This window comes from Capsicum annuum, chromosome 6, assembly GCF_002878395.1.
Source record: "Capsicum annuum cultivar UCD-10X-F1 chromosome 6, UCD10Xv1.1, whole genome shotgun sequence".
Lineage (NCBI taxonomy): Eukaryota > Viridiplantae > Streptophyta > Magnoliopsida > Solanales > Solanaceae > Capsicum > Capsicum annuum.
In genome coordinates this window covers 183,888,640-183,905,456 of record NC_061116.1, presented here as the reverse complement: position 1 = coordinate 183,905,456, position 16,817 = coordinate 183,888,640, and positions in this window count along the sequence as shown.

Below are 16,817 nucleotides of genomic sequence, written 5' to 3'. Positions count from 1 at the left end.
CTTGTTAAGTATGATTTTGATTCTCATGGTTTAGAAATATAAGCTTATAGGCGTGATATTGGTAGGCTATGACAGAAGCAGTATGATCCATCAAAAGTTTGGAGATACCCATGTAAAGCGTTCGAATCTAATTTGAAAGTTGGGAGATTGAGATAATACAAATAAAAGTTGAAGCACTAAATAGTGTGCACTCCGACTATGGGGATGCTTATGCAGATTCGAAGTTGGTAAGTGTTCAAGTATTATATGATGACTTTTGGGGCTATAAAAAGAGAGAGTATAGCTCAGAAGGTAGTATTAGAAGTTGGTCTTATGCTTTCAGGTGTAGTCATTTGGGTTAAGTTCTTTTGTTCATGTGTATTGTTATGTCCCAGACTCTAGAGTAAAGTGATTGCAGTTAGACTAGAGTTTACATAGTGGTTCACAGCCTTAGAGTGATGGCTTAAGTCTAAGGGGAAGATGATAGCCAAAGTAACCAAGTCAAGCTTTTAGATTCTAGTAGTTATACCAGTAAGTTGTAGAATAGCTGTAAGGAATCATGGTGCCTGACCCAATCTCATTTCAGTTGTCCCCATACATTCCCATGCCTTACGTTTAGTTCCATGATCTTAATTCATGTTCATACATATGATAGAGAATTTTGTACTCCTTTAATTCCTAAGAATAAGGAGTTTCAGTTCTTTCAGCAGTTGGAATCACATTCCATAAGTTATGAACTCCAAATTTAAGTTATGCAGCTCATGACTCATGTACTCAAGCTTTACGGTATTTTTAGTTCAAGTATTCAAGCAATACTTTTAATGATCAGTGAAATTCAGGTTTACATCATGCATTTCCTCGGGTTACACCTATTTAATAAGTTCATGATGCTAAATATTATATTCCTTAAGCCTCAGTTGAGTATCAATTTATTCACAATATCCCTTCATGTTTCAGGCCCTCATGTTCTAAACTTCTATTGCCTTTCCTTCGGTCAAGATAGTGATGATGATCAGTTGTCTGGATGGGAGAGAGTAAACATTTCTTGTTACTGGAAGAAAGTTGTATGCTTATTTTAGCTAAGGCAATAGAGTGTGAAGTGAGATGAGAAGTTGTGAAATGCAGGGTGTGTTGAATTTATGGTTCAGGCTAGTATTACAGTGTTATATGGTGCATCCTCTAATTTTGAGTTAGGTTTGAAGATGGTGAGAGATTTTAGTTCAGTCTAGACATCAGTAGATGGAAATATTAGTGCTATATGAGAAATATAAGTTGAATCGAGCAAGTATAGTATTTAAGAGGAACAGTATAGATGAGGGAGTATTCGAAAACTGCTACTAAGCTTGAAGGTAAGAAGTTGCATCGCCTAAAGCCTGGTAATTCTATCCTAGTTTATGAGTTATATGTCTATATTCCATTTTATAGAGTGTTGAAGAGATACTCCAACTATGTATAAGTTTCCAGTGTAATTCAGTCAGTATAGTCAGCAATTCAGTTTACGGTGAGGCAGACAAGATAGTGTGGTTTTACACCTTTTTCACCCAGTCCTACTACCTGAAGTCTCATGCATATGACCATTCCAAGATATAATCTATTCCATCCATGTAAATTGCAAATTCAGTTCAATTCGTACATCAGTTTCAGTTTCAGGATTCGGGTATCTAGTCATGACTTAGTTCATAAGTATTCATTGAACAACCTTTGTTTTCCAAGTATTCCAGTTCAGACAATGTGATATCCATTGTGTAATCTTAGCATCGTTTTCTCATGATTATGCTTGCATAAACAGTAACTTCACAGTCAATAAGTATGATCACGCCATGACCTCATTAAGAGAATTCTAAACCCTCAGCATGAGTCAGCTCCCCATGATAAGATAAAGCAAATTAGCTCAGATTTAGACAAAGATAATAGCCTTCCTTAATTCACTCCTTTTTTTTATCAAAGATTCAGCTATATGACTATTCTTATTATGAGTTCATGCATTCTATGAAGTACCCGAAAGTCTAAGATAAATTAGAGTCAATTTAGCAAGTTATTTTAGCTGTGAATCGCTAGCTTAAGGGGGAGATATTTTAAGACCCCGTAAAGTTCCCTTGTCATTAAGGCTTTTGAAACGAATCAAAAGAAGTCTTACACTTAGAAATTTTGTTAAGTGCTCAACACTTAGTTTATTTTTGAACCTTTGAACCTCGGGGAATTATTTATCGACTTTCCCGACCTTCGTTTATTGATATTTTAATTGTGTTGCGATGGGGCAAGGTAAGAGTATATCTCGGGTAAGTTTCAAAATTTTTAGACGAGCCTAAGGGCATGTTTGGGTTTCAAAAGAGTAGATAAAGGCTATAGGGAGGAGCCACCCAACTTAGCAAAGGCTTTAGGCAAGGCACCGCCCAGCTTAGCCAAGGCTCTAGCCAAGGCGCCACCCTGCCCATAACCTTTTTGCCTAGTTTTCAGCTTCTTTCCTCTGTCTCCTCAAGGGTAGAAATGGTATTTTCCACCCCTTTATCATCCTTAACACGAGATTAAATCCCCAAGACACGAAAATAAGTTTATTTTCTCTTAAAATCACCAAGGACATTTATTAGGGTTTCAACCTAAAAATCCAAATATCACAAGATTCAACCGTAGGTTTTTGATAATTTTTCAAGATTCAAATTCCCCATTGCGAGGGCTACAAGAAGAACCTATCAATTATACGAATAGCATACCAAAAAGCAAGAGTCCATAATTTGAGGTATGTGGGGTTTGAACAAGAACACTCTTTTGTTCTTGTGCCCAAAAGTTTTAGATTTTCTTAAAGAATTTTGTATTTCTAAGATGAATTCATATTATTTTTCTATATTTCAAGTTTATAAGATTGTGTAATTGTTCAAGTCTTGAATAGAATGATTATTTTGTTCAATTATGATCTAAATTGAGAGTTCATGATATAAATTGCACATTCCTATATTGATATCAAGTTTCCCAGAATTTCCAAGAGTTGTTGTCATGAGTTGAACTTTAATGTGAAATTGTGACTCTTTGAGGATGAATTATTGATACTTCAAGAAGTGTACTTATATTTCCATGTTGTTGAGATTTTAAAACTTTGATGAAAAGTCTATCTAGATTTCAAGAAAAGAATTGAGTTTTGATCCTAAGCTAAGAAAGAAATCCCCATTATTTGTTTGATTTGAGATAAAGGGGAAGCATATTGGCTCCCATTTCATATTGTTGAATTGTTTAAGGTGGATTTTCTTAAAGTTCTGAGCTAAGTAAGGGAGTAATATTTAGCACCGAGTTGGGCTTGATTCCGAGGTCTCATGCCCCAGAACTCCATGATCCCGTAGGTTTCTTATTTACCCCAAGTGGGTTAAGCTAGTGATCACTAAAAGTTAAAGGTTCTACTCTGATGGCAAGGATAGAACAGCACTCCCCAACGCGGGCAAGACATTGGACTCCATGTAGCTCACATGGTTTATGTCAGTTAGAAGAAACTCTCAAAATTATATAATCTCGAGTCCCAAGTGTCCCAAAGTCTCTAAAGTTTTCTAGAGTATCAAGTCTTAAAGTTCCTAAAGTATCAAGTTCTTGAGTTTTAAATAAGTTTTACTATCCTTAAGATGAAGGTGTAAGTTTGAAGGTATATTGATTTTGAAGGCTATGACCCTATGATTCCTAAAGTTTTCAAGTGTTGTGATTATTAAGTTCCTAAGAAGTTTCTTGCTTTCATGAGATTATATCTTATGTCCTGAAAGTTGATATTTTAAGCTTTCATCTAATTTACAAGTTGAGAACAAGTAAAGAATATAGATCCAGAATAAATTAAAATGACTCACGTGATTTCTATTATCTATTTCCTAACCACAACTTATGAGAATTTTATTCAAGCTATGTGAGTCATCTATTATAGCATGCATGTTTTCTATTAAGACTTGTGATATTGTTTAACTATCGCATACACCTCCATATACTTAGTACATCCTCAAAGTACTTATCCATATGTACGTCTATGTGCTACATTATCTCATAATGTAGGTATCAGTTCAGTTGTAGTATGCATACTATATTCAGACAGTTGCAGCTTTCAGTCAGCAGGTGATGAGCTCTTTTAAGTCAAGGGCTCGAGTCAGTTCTATAGTTTAATATTTTCTTTATTCAGTCGTATTGATTTGGGATAGTTGGGGCTCATGTCTTGGCTATCTAAAGTCAATGCTAGTAGAGGCTTCATACACAGTCAGTAGAAGTTGATGTATTCAGTTTCAGTTTTGTTTCTAAGAGCAGAGTTATAATCTTGTAAATTCAGTTTTGTATAGTATGGATTCAGAAAGAGTAATTTCCACTGATTTTGTATAGTTTTATGTATTTTATTCAGTTGCGTATGAGTTATGCAGTAGAAGGGTTGGCTTGGGGTCACTTATGACCCTAAGCATCATGTAACATCTCGGGACTCATTTTTGGGGCATTACACTAGGCTTGGCTCCACCCAAGTGTCACTCGTCAGTTAGGCTTGGCATCCTGGTTTTCTAATGTTAGTACTCATGGCACAGTATTAACACCCTTCCAACTGGGGTTACAGGTTGGATCCCAATCAATTAAGAGAGGTACATGTCGGTTAGATGATTACCTCGCACAGTTTCAGTTTCATTCTTTAGTTTAGAACTCAGTTCAATTCTATAGAATCTGAAATGTCAGACACAACCAATCAGTATCAGTAATTCAATTATCAGTAACTTCAGATATCAGTTACTTAGTTATCAAAACTCAGTACTTAGCTTCAGAAAAGCCCAGTTATAGTATACATATATGCACAGTATTACATACTTAGTATTCACAGTAGTTTCAGTTATCCATGTACTCTCATGTTCAGTTACTGTAATACCTTGTATTTTCTTAGCTTAAGATCAACTCTAAGTTCATGATTTATCCAATATAAAAATTTTGAAATGCTTATTGTTTATCAGTTTTAAGCCTACCATTGCATAGAAAATTAATTAGGTTTCCACCGATATAAAATTTGGCTAAATTCGATAACCGAGTTTGAAGTTATGGCTATTTTAAGTTTCAGTCGTTAAACACCATTATTCAGGCCAGCAGTTCATCGTGGAGTATGTTAAAATGGAAATTGCCATTTTCCAGTGGCTTGGCGCGATAGTAGCGCGTCGCTCCAGGTGCCCAAATCGAGAATTTTACAGTAACAATTTTAATTCATTCCCAGGGGTAATAGGGTATTCTCCCATGACCCAAATCAGCCTTAAACACAAAATTATGCCCTAAATACCCTATTATATCATCATTTCCTCACTTTCTCTCAAGATTAAAAGCATTCTCTCTCAAGAAAACAAACCCTAGCTTCAAGAATCAAGGTCAAAACTCAAGAATTTCTTCAAGCAGCTTCAAGAACTAATAACCCAAGGTATGTTAGATGTCCATCTATGGGTCCCTTTACCCCATAGAGTACAAGAATCCATTTTTAAAACTTCAAGAGCTATGATTTACGATTTTCAGGCTTGAAATTAAATGTATTCGTGATTATGATAGTAATTGGGATCCAATGCATGTTTAATTATAAGTTTCCATGAAATTAAGATAGTTATATTATGAATTATGTGAATTGAGTGCTAATCCCTTGAATTTTAAATTGAATATTGTATTCATGATTACATGTGTTGACCATCATTATGTAAAATACTACATGCTCCCCAAGTGTTTGCTAAAATGTCTATGTGAAGTAGATAGTGGAATCTTGACATATCATTATGTGGTCCCAATCATGTACAAACTTATGCCCTACAAGTGTTTGATGAAATGCCTTTATGAATGAATTATGGACAGGTGTACATTGTGGTGTATCTCAAGATCATACTATGCTTTATTTTTTATGCTATCGAGTCCTGGGAGTATTTAATATCCGACAATTTAGTTGTTTACCTAGAGCCAGTGTCAGTTACAAAATAGTCTCAGTCCTGTCATGGTCAGTAGTACTCTCAGTCAGTTATAGAACTCAAAAAAATTTAGTAAACTCTGTATCAGTTCAGTATACTCAGTACAGTGTCTTTTCAGTTGGAAGTAGGATTCAGCACCAAGTGAACCCAAGGATGGGGGCTCACCTTCCAGAAGATGGTATGATCCTTAGAAGAAATCCTTGCATTCCAAAACTACATAGCCAGTGTAGGTTGAGACATCAAACCTACCAGTTGAGGGTTGATGATGTGTTTTAACCTATCAGATGAAGGTTCCACCATTCTTATTAGAGTACCTGCTGGATGAGGGTAACTCTTCAATGTCTTTACCCGTGGCACAGTACTGACACCCTTCTAAATGGGGTCATAGGTTTGACCCTAACTCAATTATCTTATTTGGGGCATGTCAGTTAGATGATTACCTCCTACAGTCTCAGTTTTAGTCTTCAGAATAGAAACCAGTTTAGTTCTACAGAATTAGGACTGACAGATACAGTCAACCAGTATCAGTAAGTTCAGATATCAGAACTCAGGACTTATATTCAGATAAGCTTAGGTATAATATTTATTTATATGCACAATAATGCATACTCAGTATTTACAATAGTATCAATTATCCATGAACTCTCATGTTCAGTTACTCTATATTATTTAGACAATTATTGTTCATGCATATGAACCCTTGAATTTAGCCTTACCCCATCTATCATACTAGTACATTCCACGTACTGCTGCATACTCTTTTTTTGCGCTATGATGTCTTATATCATAGGTTCGGATGCTCAGGTTCCTGACCGCACATAGATAGATCCAAATTCAGCCATTAGTAGATTTAGCAGTGATTCCTCAGCATTTGAGGATATTCTTTCATTTCATTATTATAGTAGACTCAGTATTTTAGTAGATGGAGTTAGTTGGGGGATTGTCCCATCAACTCCACTTTCAGACAGTTTCAGATTAGAGGCTTTTCAAAAAGTGTTTAGTTTTACATATTGTTATTTCAATTCATGCACTTTATTAGTATTTATAGATTTTGAACCTTATGGCATTTCAACCTATTTTTTGCATTTGTTACAGTATTATGTTTCAGTGCTCAGAATCGATATTAGTCATGGGTTAGATTATGGTCCTTCAAGATTGTAAGCATCGTGTAGCATCTGGGGTACATACTTGGGGCATTACAAACTTGGTACCAGATCCTAAGGTTCAACAGTGTCCTAGAAAGTATGAAAGCTGCATCAAGTAGAGTTTTATGCATGGGTGTGTAGCGCGCCACACCTATGGACAGGAGGTTATGAGATATTTTAGGAAAAGTTTCCCTTCTTTCAGTATTTATGTTATGCAAGTGAGAATGAGCTAAAGTTTAACTCTCAGTCTAATCCATTTATTTCTTTCATTTATAGAATATGCTTACCAAAAAGACTAACAAAAGGAGAATAAGAAATCAGTCAGCACCTCAGCCCATGCAGGCAGATCCCCTAGACGAGCATGTCTCCCATGTAGAATTTAGAGCTGCATTCACAACTCTAGCCAATTCTATAGTAGCTCAAAATGAACGGTCAGCTGCTGTTCTGGATAGCCCAGTGGCCAATACTGTTGCAGCCATAATTTAGGACTTCACCCTAATGAATCCTCCTTATTCTCAGGATATAAGTTAGGAAACGATCCACAGGAGTTCCTCAATCAGGTTCAGAAAGTCACGGATATCATGGGAGTAACTAAAAATGAGAGTGCTGAGTCAGTTGCCTATCAGCTGTATAATGTAGATCATACATAGTTTAAGCAGTGGAAAGTAGAAAAGGGCACAGATGCAGAGCCCATAGAATGGGAAGAGTTTGCTTCTACTTTCTTAGAGAGATTCTTTCCTTTAGTGCTGAGAAAAGCCAAGGTATTAGAGTTCATCAATCTCAGGCAAGGCAGTATGAGTATGAAAGAGTATTCCCTTAAGTTTAATCAGTTATCCAGGTATGCTCCCTATGTAGTAGCGGACAGTTGGTCAAGAATGAGCAAGTTTGTATCTGGGGTGTCAGATAGTATGGTTAAGGAGTGCAGAGCAGCGATGTTGATTAAGGAGATAAATATATCCAGGATCATAGTTCATGCCTAGCAAATAGAAGTGGCTAAAAGGGCGGTAACCATTCCCAGTTTTATCCAAAATCTTCAGTTCCAGCTCCATCCTCATCCAGTGCTCCAGTACCTAAGTTCATAAATGGTAATAGCGATAGGGAACCAAGCTCTAAATCTCAGGGTAGTATCAGCAGTGCTTGAACAAATCTTTTTTGTGAGATGTGTGGCAGAAACCACAAGGGTGTCTGTAGAGCTGACAGTGATGTTTGTTTCAAATGTGACAAGCCAGGCCATAGAGTTAGAGATTGACCTCAGTCAGGTTCTCAGGTCAGCATACTCGTTCGCTAGCTCAATCAAGTCACCAAAATCAGTAGGGTGCCACTTCCATGCCACAAGCGGGTAATGCCTAAAAAGTCTTTATACACTTCAGTCCAGACAAGATCAGGAAAATTCTCCTGATATGGTCATTGGTATGTTATAGATCTTCCATTTACATGTTTATGCCTTGATAGATCTAGGAGCTTCTTTATCTTTCGTAACTCCTTATAGAACCATTAACTTTAGTGTCAGTCCAGAAATCCTAGCAGAGCCTTTCTCAGTTTCTACCCCAGTAGGTAAATCTATCATAGCCTGAAGGGTATATAGGAACTGTCCAATTATGATATCTCAGAAAGTTACTTCAGCAGACTTAGTAGAGCTAGAGATGGCAGATTTTGATGTCATTCTCGGCATAGATTGGCTCCATTCATTCTGTGCGTCAGTTGATTATAGAAATAAAATTGTTCATTTTTAGTTTCCAAATGAACCAGTCCTTGAATGGAGAGGTAGTACCACAAAGCTTAAGGGTCAGTAGATTTCATACCTTAGAATGAGAAAAATAATATCCAAGGGATGTATCTACCATCTTGTGCGAGTCAAAGACTCTAACTCAGAAACTCCAACTCTTGAGTCAGTTCCTATAGTAAATGAATTCTCAAATATGTTTCCCAGAGATCTTCCCAAAATTTCTTCCGTTAGGAAAATTGACTTCGGAATAGACCTTCTTCCAGATACTCAGCCCATATCTATTTCTCTATATAGAATAGCACCAACAAAACTCAGTAAGTTAAAAGAATAGTTGAAGGATCTCCTAGATAAGGGATTCATCAGACCTAGTGTCTCCTAGTGGGACACACCAGTTCTATTCGTGCGTAAGAAAGATGATTCTCTCAGAATGTGTATAGACTACTATCAATTGAACAAGGTCAAATCCAAGAATAAATATCCACTTCCTAGAATCGATGACTTGTTTGACCAACTTCAGGGAGCCAGTTACTTTTCAAAGATAGACCTCAGATCAACCTATCATCAGCTCAGAGTCAGAGAATGTGACATTAAAAAAATAGCTTTCCAAACCTAGTATGGTCACTTTGAGTTTCTAGTCATGTATTTTGGTCTTACTAATGCCCCAGCATATTTCATAAACTTAATAAATCAAGCATTCAAAAAGTATTTGGACATGTTTATTATAGTATTCATCAATGACATTCTTGTCTTTTCCCGCAGCTAGAATGATCACGTAGACCATCTAAGAATCGTACTTCAAACTCTCAAAAATCATCGGTTGTTTGCCAAATTTAGTAAGTATGAATTTTGGATAAGGTCAGTAGCAATCCTTGGTCATGTTATTTCTGGTGATGGCATTAGATTTGATCCTTAAACGACCGAAGCAGTGAGAAACTACCCTTGACCCATTTCTCCATCAGATATTAGGAGTTTCTTGGGTTTAGCTGGCTATTACCATTGGTTTGTTAAAGGTTTCTCTTCTATTGTATCCCCCATGTCTAGATTGACTCAGAAGAAAGTCCAGTTTCAATGGTCAGATTCTTGCGAGAAGAGTTTTTAGGAGTTGAAGACTCGACTCATCTCAACCCCAGTTTAGACTTTACCCGATGGTTTAGATGGTTTTGTTGTATACTGTAATACATCCAGAGTAGGTTTGGTTATGTCCGCATGTAGAGAGGTAAGGTCATAGCCTACGCTTCCAGACATCTTAAGCTCTATGAGAAGAATTATCTGACTCATGATCTTGAGTTAGCAGCTGTAGTTTTACCTTATAAATTTGGAGGCACTATTTGTATGGGGTGCATATAGATGTGTTCACATATCACAAGAGCTTGTAGTATGTCTTTTCTCAGAAAAATTTAAATTTGCATCAAAGAAGGTGGTTAGAGTTATTGAAAGATTATGACATGAGTGTTTTGTATCATCCGAGCAAAGCCAATATAGTGGTTAATGCTCTCAATAGACTGTCTATGGGTAGTATTGCTCATATTGAGGACAGTAAGAAGAAGTTAGTTCAGGAAGTTCATCAGTTTGCCCGACTAGGTGTCCACTTAGTCGATTCAACATAAGGCAGTGTGTGGGTTCAGAGTAGTTCCGAATCCTCTCTAGTTTCTGAGGTAAAGGAAAAGTAGGATAGAAATCCCAATCTTGTTAAGTTGAAAGAGTATCCAGAGATCAAAAAGTAGGCAACGAATTCTTACAGAAGCGCATGGTGTGTTATACTCTATTCATCTAGGGGCTATTAAGATGTACCGCAATATATGGGAGATCTATTGGTAAAGTAGGGTAAAGAGGGATATTACAGAGTTTGTAGCTAAGTGCTCTATATGTTAGTAGGTTAAGATTCAGAACCAGAAGCCTCGTGGGTCCATGCAAGAGCTCAGTATTCCCACATGGAAATGGGAAGAAGTGAACATGGACTTTGTGATAGGTTTTCCTTGTACTCATCGTCATGATGATTTTATTTAGGTTATCATAGACAAGATGACCAAATCAGCTTATTTCTTGGTAGTTCATACTTCCTATTCAGCTGAGGACAATGCCAAACTCTAAATCAAAGAGTTGGTCAGGTTACATATAGTTCTAGTATTAATTATCTCAGATAGAGGTACTTAGTTTACCTTTTATTTTTGGAAAGCATTCCAAAAGGGTATTAGTATCTGAGTTCATCTCAGTACAACCTTCCAACCTTAGACAGTTGGTCAAGTAGAAAGGACCATTTATACTCTAAAAGATATGCTAAGAGCATGCGTTGTCTATTTTAAGGGTAGTTGGGATGATCACTTACCTTTGATCGAGTTCGCATATAATAACAGCTATTATTCAAGTATTCAGATGGCTCTATTTGAGGCTCTCTATAGAAGGAGATATAGATCTCTAATTGGTTTGTTCGAGGTAGGTGAGGCCGCAGTAGTAGGGCCTGACATAGTATTCGATAAATTAGATAAGGTTCAGTTAATCAGAGAAAGATTTAAGGTTGCCCAAAATTGATAGAAATCTTACTCAAATATGTGGAGAAAGGATCTCGCGTTTGAGATCAGTGATTTTGGGTTCTTGAAAATCTCTCCCATGAAGGGGTAAAGAGGTTCATCAAGAAGGGAAAGTTGAATCCCCTATATGTCGACCCTTATAGAATTCTCAGTCTTTTTGGAAAGGTAGCTTATGAGCTCAAGTTGCCTTCAGACCTAGCTTCAGTGCACCAAGTATTCCACGTCTCCTTGCTAAATAAATGCATTGGTGACCCAGCAGTCATAGTCTCCTTAGATGATGTAAATATTCAGAATGGTCTCTTTTTCGAAGAGGTTCCAGTGTAGTTCCTCGATCGTTAGATTCGCAGACTAAGGAACAAAGAAGTTCCCTTAGTCAAAGTCCTTTGGCAGAATTAGTCCGTAGAGTGAGCTACTTAGGAAGTAGAAGCAGATATACAGACCAAGTATCCTCACCTCTTCTCTGCAACCTCAGATCCAGCTTACGGTAATAGTCTTCCTTACCTTTTCTCAGTCCCATGTTCAGCTATAATTATAACTTGGTATCTATTACTATTGTGTATTCATTCATGCATTCATGAATTAGTTAGTCAAGTAATTATGCATAGATATGTATGTTCAATATGAAAACCCAGCTTATCAGTAGTTTCAGTCATGTATTACATACATCAGATATGCATGTTCAGTGTAAGATCTAAGTTTGTCAGTAGGTCAGTCATGTAGGAATGCATTAGATATGAATGCTCAGTTTGTCAACTTAGTCTATCAGTGTCTCTGCTTAATCAGTCTCATTCGAGGACGAATGTTCCCAAAAGGGAGCTATTGTAATACCCCGTATTTCCTTTACTTAAGATTAACTCTCAGTTCATGAGTTATCCAATATAAAAAATTTTAAATGCTAATTATTTATGATTTTTTATCCTACCATGGAGTAAAAAATTGAATTAGCTTTCCAACGATATAAAATTCGCCTCAATTCGATAACCGGGTAAGAAGTTATGGCTACTTTAAGTTTTATTCATTTAACACTGTTATTCAGGATAGTAGCGCGTTACGGAGTATGTTAAAATGGAAATTATCAGTTTCTACTAAGGTACCATGATACCTGTGTGTCGCACTACCAGCGAATTTCCCAATTGTCACAATCTAGTGTTGCTCCGCGATATTGGCGAGTTGCGCCAAGGACCTAATCCACAATTGTCAATTTCCAGTAAAGCAACGTGATTATACCATGTCGCACCAAGCTTCTAGGTCCCATCCAATATTATAACTCAATTTCACTGCATCGCACCACCAGCCACATCCCCAGTTGTCATTTTCTAGTGGCTTGGCGTGATAGTGGCGCATCACGCCAGGTGCCCAAATCGAGAAATTTTTAGTAACGATTTTAAATCATTCCCAGGGGTAATTGGGCATTTTTCCACGAACCATATTAGCCTTAAACACAAAATTATAACTTAAATACACTATTATATCATTATTTCCTCACTTTCTCTCAAGATTAAAAGCATTCTCTCTTAAGAAAACAAACCCTGGCTTCAAGAATCAAGGTCAAAACTTAAGAATTTGTTCAAGAACCTTCAAGAACTAATAACCCAAGGTATGTCATGTGTTTATCTATGGGTCCCTTTAACCCATAGAGTCTAAGAATCCATTTTTAAAACTTCAAGAGTTATGATTTACGATTTCCATGCTTGGAATTGAATGTATTCATAATTATGATAGTAATTGGGATCCAATGCATGCTTAATTATAAGTTTCCATAAAATTAAGATAGTTATATGGTGAATTATGTGAATTACATACTAATCCCTTGAATTTGAAACTGAATGTTGTATTCATTATTTCATTTGTTGACCATCATCATGTGAAATACTCCATGCTCCCCAAGTGTCTGCTAAAATGCCTATGTGAAGTAAATAGTGGAATCTTGACATGTCATATGTGGTCCCAATCATGTACAAAATTTTCCCTACAAGTGTTTGATTAAATGCCTTTATGAATGAATTATGGACAAGTGTACATTTTGGTGTATCTCAAGATCATGATATGTTTTATTTTTCATGTTATTGAGTCCTGAGGGTATTTAATACCCAACAATTTAGCTGTTTACTTAGAGCCAGTGTTAGTTATAGAATAGTCTCAGTCCTATCAAGATCAGTAGTACTCTCAGTCAGTTATAGAACTCAGGAAAATTTAGTAAACTCAGTATCAGTTCAGTACAGTTCAGTATACTCAGTTCAGTATCTTTCAATTGGGAGTAGGATTCGGCACAGAATGAACCCAGTGATGGGGCACACCTGCCAAATGAGGGTGTGATCCTTAGAAGTAATCATTACATTCCAGAACTACGTAGCTAGCGTAGGTTGAGACATCAGACCTGCCAGTTGAAGGTTGATGAGGTGTTTTAACCTATCAAATGAGGGTTCCACCATTATCATTAGAGTACCTGCTAGATGAGGGTAACTTTTCAATATTTTTACCCGTAGCACTGTATTGACACACTTCCAACTGGGGTCATAGGTTGGACCCTAACTCAGTTATCTTATATTGGGCATGTCTGTTAGATGATTACCTCCCACAGTCTCAGTTTTAGTCTTTAGAATAGAAATCAATTCAGTTCTATAGAATCAAGACTGACAGATACAGTCTACCAGTATCAATAACTGTAGATATCAGTTACTCAGTATCAGAACTCAGAACTTAGCTTCAGTTAAGCTTAGTCACAGTATTTATTTATATGCACAGTAGCGCATACTCAGTATTTATAGTAGTATCAGTTATCCATGTACTCTCATGTTCAGTTACTCTATATCATTCATTCAATTATTGTTCATGCATATGAACCCTTGCAGTTAGCCTTACCCCATCAATCATACCAGTACATTCCACGTACTGATTCAAACTATTTCTTTGTGCTATGATGTCTTATATCATAGGTTCGGATGCTCAGGCTCCTGACCGCACATAGATAGATCCAGATTCAGCCAGCAGTAGATTTAGCAGTAAGTCCTCTTCATAAGAGGATATATTTTCATTTCATTATTATAGTAGACTCAGTATTTCAGTAAATGAAGTTAGTTGGGGGATTGTCCCATCAACTCCACTTTTAGATAGTTTCATATTAGAGGCTTTTTAAACTAGTTTTTAGATAGTGTTCAATTTTACAGATTGTTATTTTAGTTGATACACTTATTAGTATTTACAGATTTTGAACCTTATGGTATTTTAGCCTATTTTTTCGCAATTATTATAGTATCATGTTTTAGTGCTCCCAGCAAATATCAGTCATGGGTTAGCTTGCTGTCCTTCGGGGTTGTAAGCACCGTGTAGAGTCCAGGATACAGACTCGGGGCATTACAGTTACTCTATATCAAACAGTCAGTTATTGTTCATGTATATGAACCCTTGTATTCAGTGTTACCTCATTTAGTATACTAGTACATTCCACATACTAACACATACTTTCTCTTTTCTCTATGATGTCTTATATCATAGGTTCGAACGCTCAGGTTCCCAGCCGCACTTAGGCAGATCCAATCAGCAGTCACAGATTTAGTAGTGAGTCCTCATCTATCGAGGATGTACTTTTATTTCAGTATTTTTGTTTATCAGTAGTTCAGTAGTTAGAGTTAGTTGGGGATTTTTCCCATCAACTCCATGTACATACAGTTTAGTTAGAGTCTATTAGACTAGACCAGTTCAAACAGTGTTTAGTTTTTAGATGTTTTACCAGATGTTATTATTTATTAGTACTTAGATTTTGAACCTTATGGTAATTCAGCCTAATTACACATTTATTTTAATATTATTATTCAGTACTCACAGCAGATATCAGTCATGGGCTAGATTGTGGTCCTTCGGGGTCGTAAGCACTGTGTGATGCCCAGGGTGTACTCTCACGGTGTTACACATATGATATAAGACATCATAGTGCAAAGAAAATATGCTATCAATACTTTGAATATACTGGTATATGAGATGAGTTTAGGATGAAATACATGGTTTCACTATGCATAAAGTAATGACTGATTCAATAATGTAACATAACTGAGTAAGTATGCATAAAGACTGAAATATTGAGATTGAATGAAAAAGCATATATACATTTCTAAAATAATTTGTAAACTGAATTACTGAAATGTATAAACTGAATAACTGGAAGTCTGTATGTTATGATCAAGCAAACCTGAACTGAATTATGTACTAAATACTGAATTGAGACTGTGAGAGGTATCAGCTAATGGACATGCCCTATTCTAAGATAATCGTAGTCCAACCTGTAACCCCAGTTGGAAGGGTGTTAGTACCGTACCATGGGTACTAACACTGGCTATGTGGATTTACTCAACTAGCATCTCGAAGGACTAGGGAGTCTGTCTTAAACTGGCGGGTGACCCCTAAGAGAATGTCATTTCTAAATTGGCATGTGACATCTCAGAGAATGTCAGTCCTAAACTAGCGGGTGATATATCATAATCATACGTTGGCTACATAGTTTTGGAACTTAGGAACTGCTTCTAAGGACCCAGTCCTAGCTGGCGGGTGAGCCCCCATCCCTAGGTTCGCTCAGTGCTAAATCCTACTCCTAACTGAACTGACACTGATTGCTGGACTGAACTAGTCTTAACTAAACAAACAACTGATCATAATAGCTGACTGAATGATAATGCTCATGGTATATCTGAAATTATTTTGAAGATATAGAAATTATGTAAACAACTAGGTATCAGGTGTTCATAACCCACCAGAACTGAATGAAAGTATCAATAAGGACATGTAAAGCTTGAAAACCCATAATAAAGGATCATTGCTCAAAACCCAACATTTAGGCATTTCATCAAACACATAGAATGCATGAACTTAAGCATAGGAATGGGTAAAGCATGTGATTGAAAACATAGTTACAATACTAAAACCATAAATTAGGAATTCAACAAGAGGATTTCAATACTCAAATAATATAAAGGCTCATTCTATCGAAAAACACTTGTAACATAACTTATAATCCAAATCAATAAAAACTTCATGGAGGCAATTCATCATAAACATGTAAAAACTCATAATTTGGTATAAATAAGGGATTATTCGACTCCATGGGTGAAAAGGGCCCATGGATGAACATCACACATACCTTAAATCCCTTAAGCTTGAAAGAGAAACACAATCTTGATGCTTTTCTTAAAAATTCTTAAAGTAGGAAACTTGAACCCTTGGTTTTCTTGAAGATGAAGAAATGAAATTGATGAAATTAGGGGAGGATTAGGGTTTGTTTTTGAGAGGTAATTGGAGAATATGGGCATATAATGCCCTAACTAAAGCTTCAATTCGTGTTTTTACAAATTGGATTGATGGGAAAAGACCTAAATACCCATCAGGAGATTAAATTTGTAACTCGAATATTAATTAAAAGGGTACCACAACACAGTGAATGGATCATCACTATAACCACCGTGATGCACCCTATTGCAGATAGGTTTCTGAATCAAAATCCAAACATAACCCAATCCTTGTT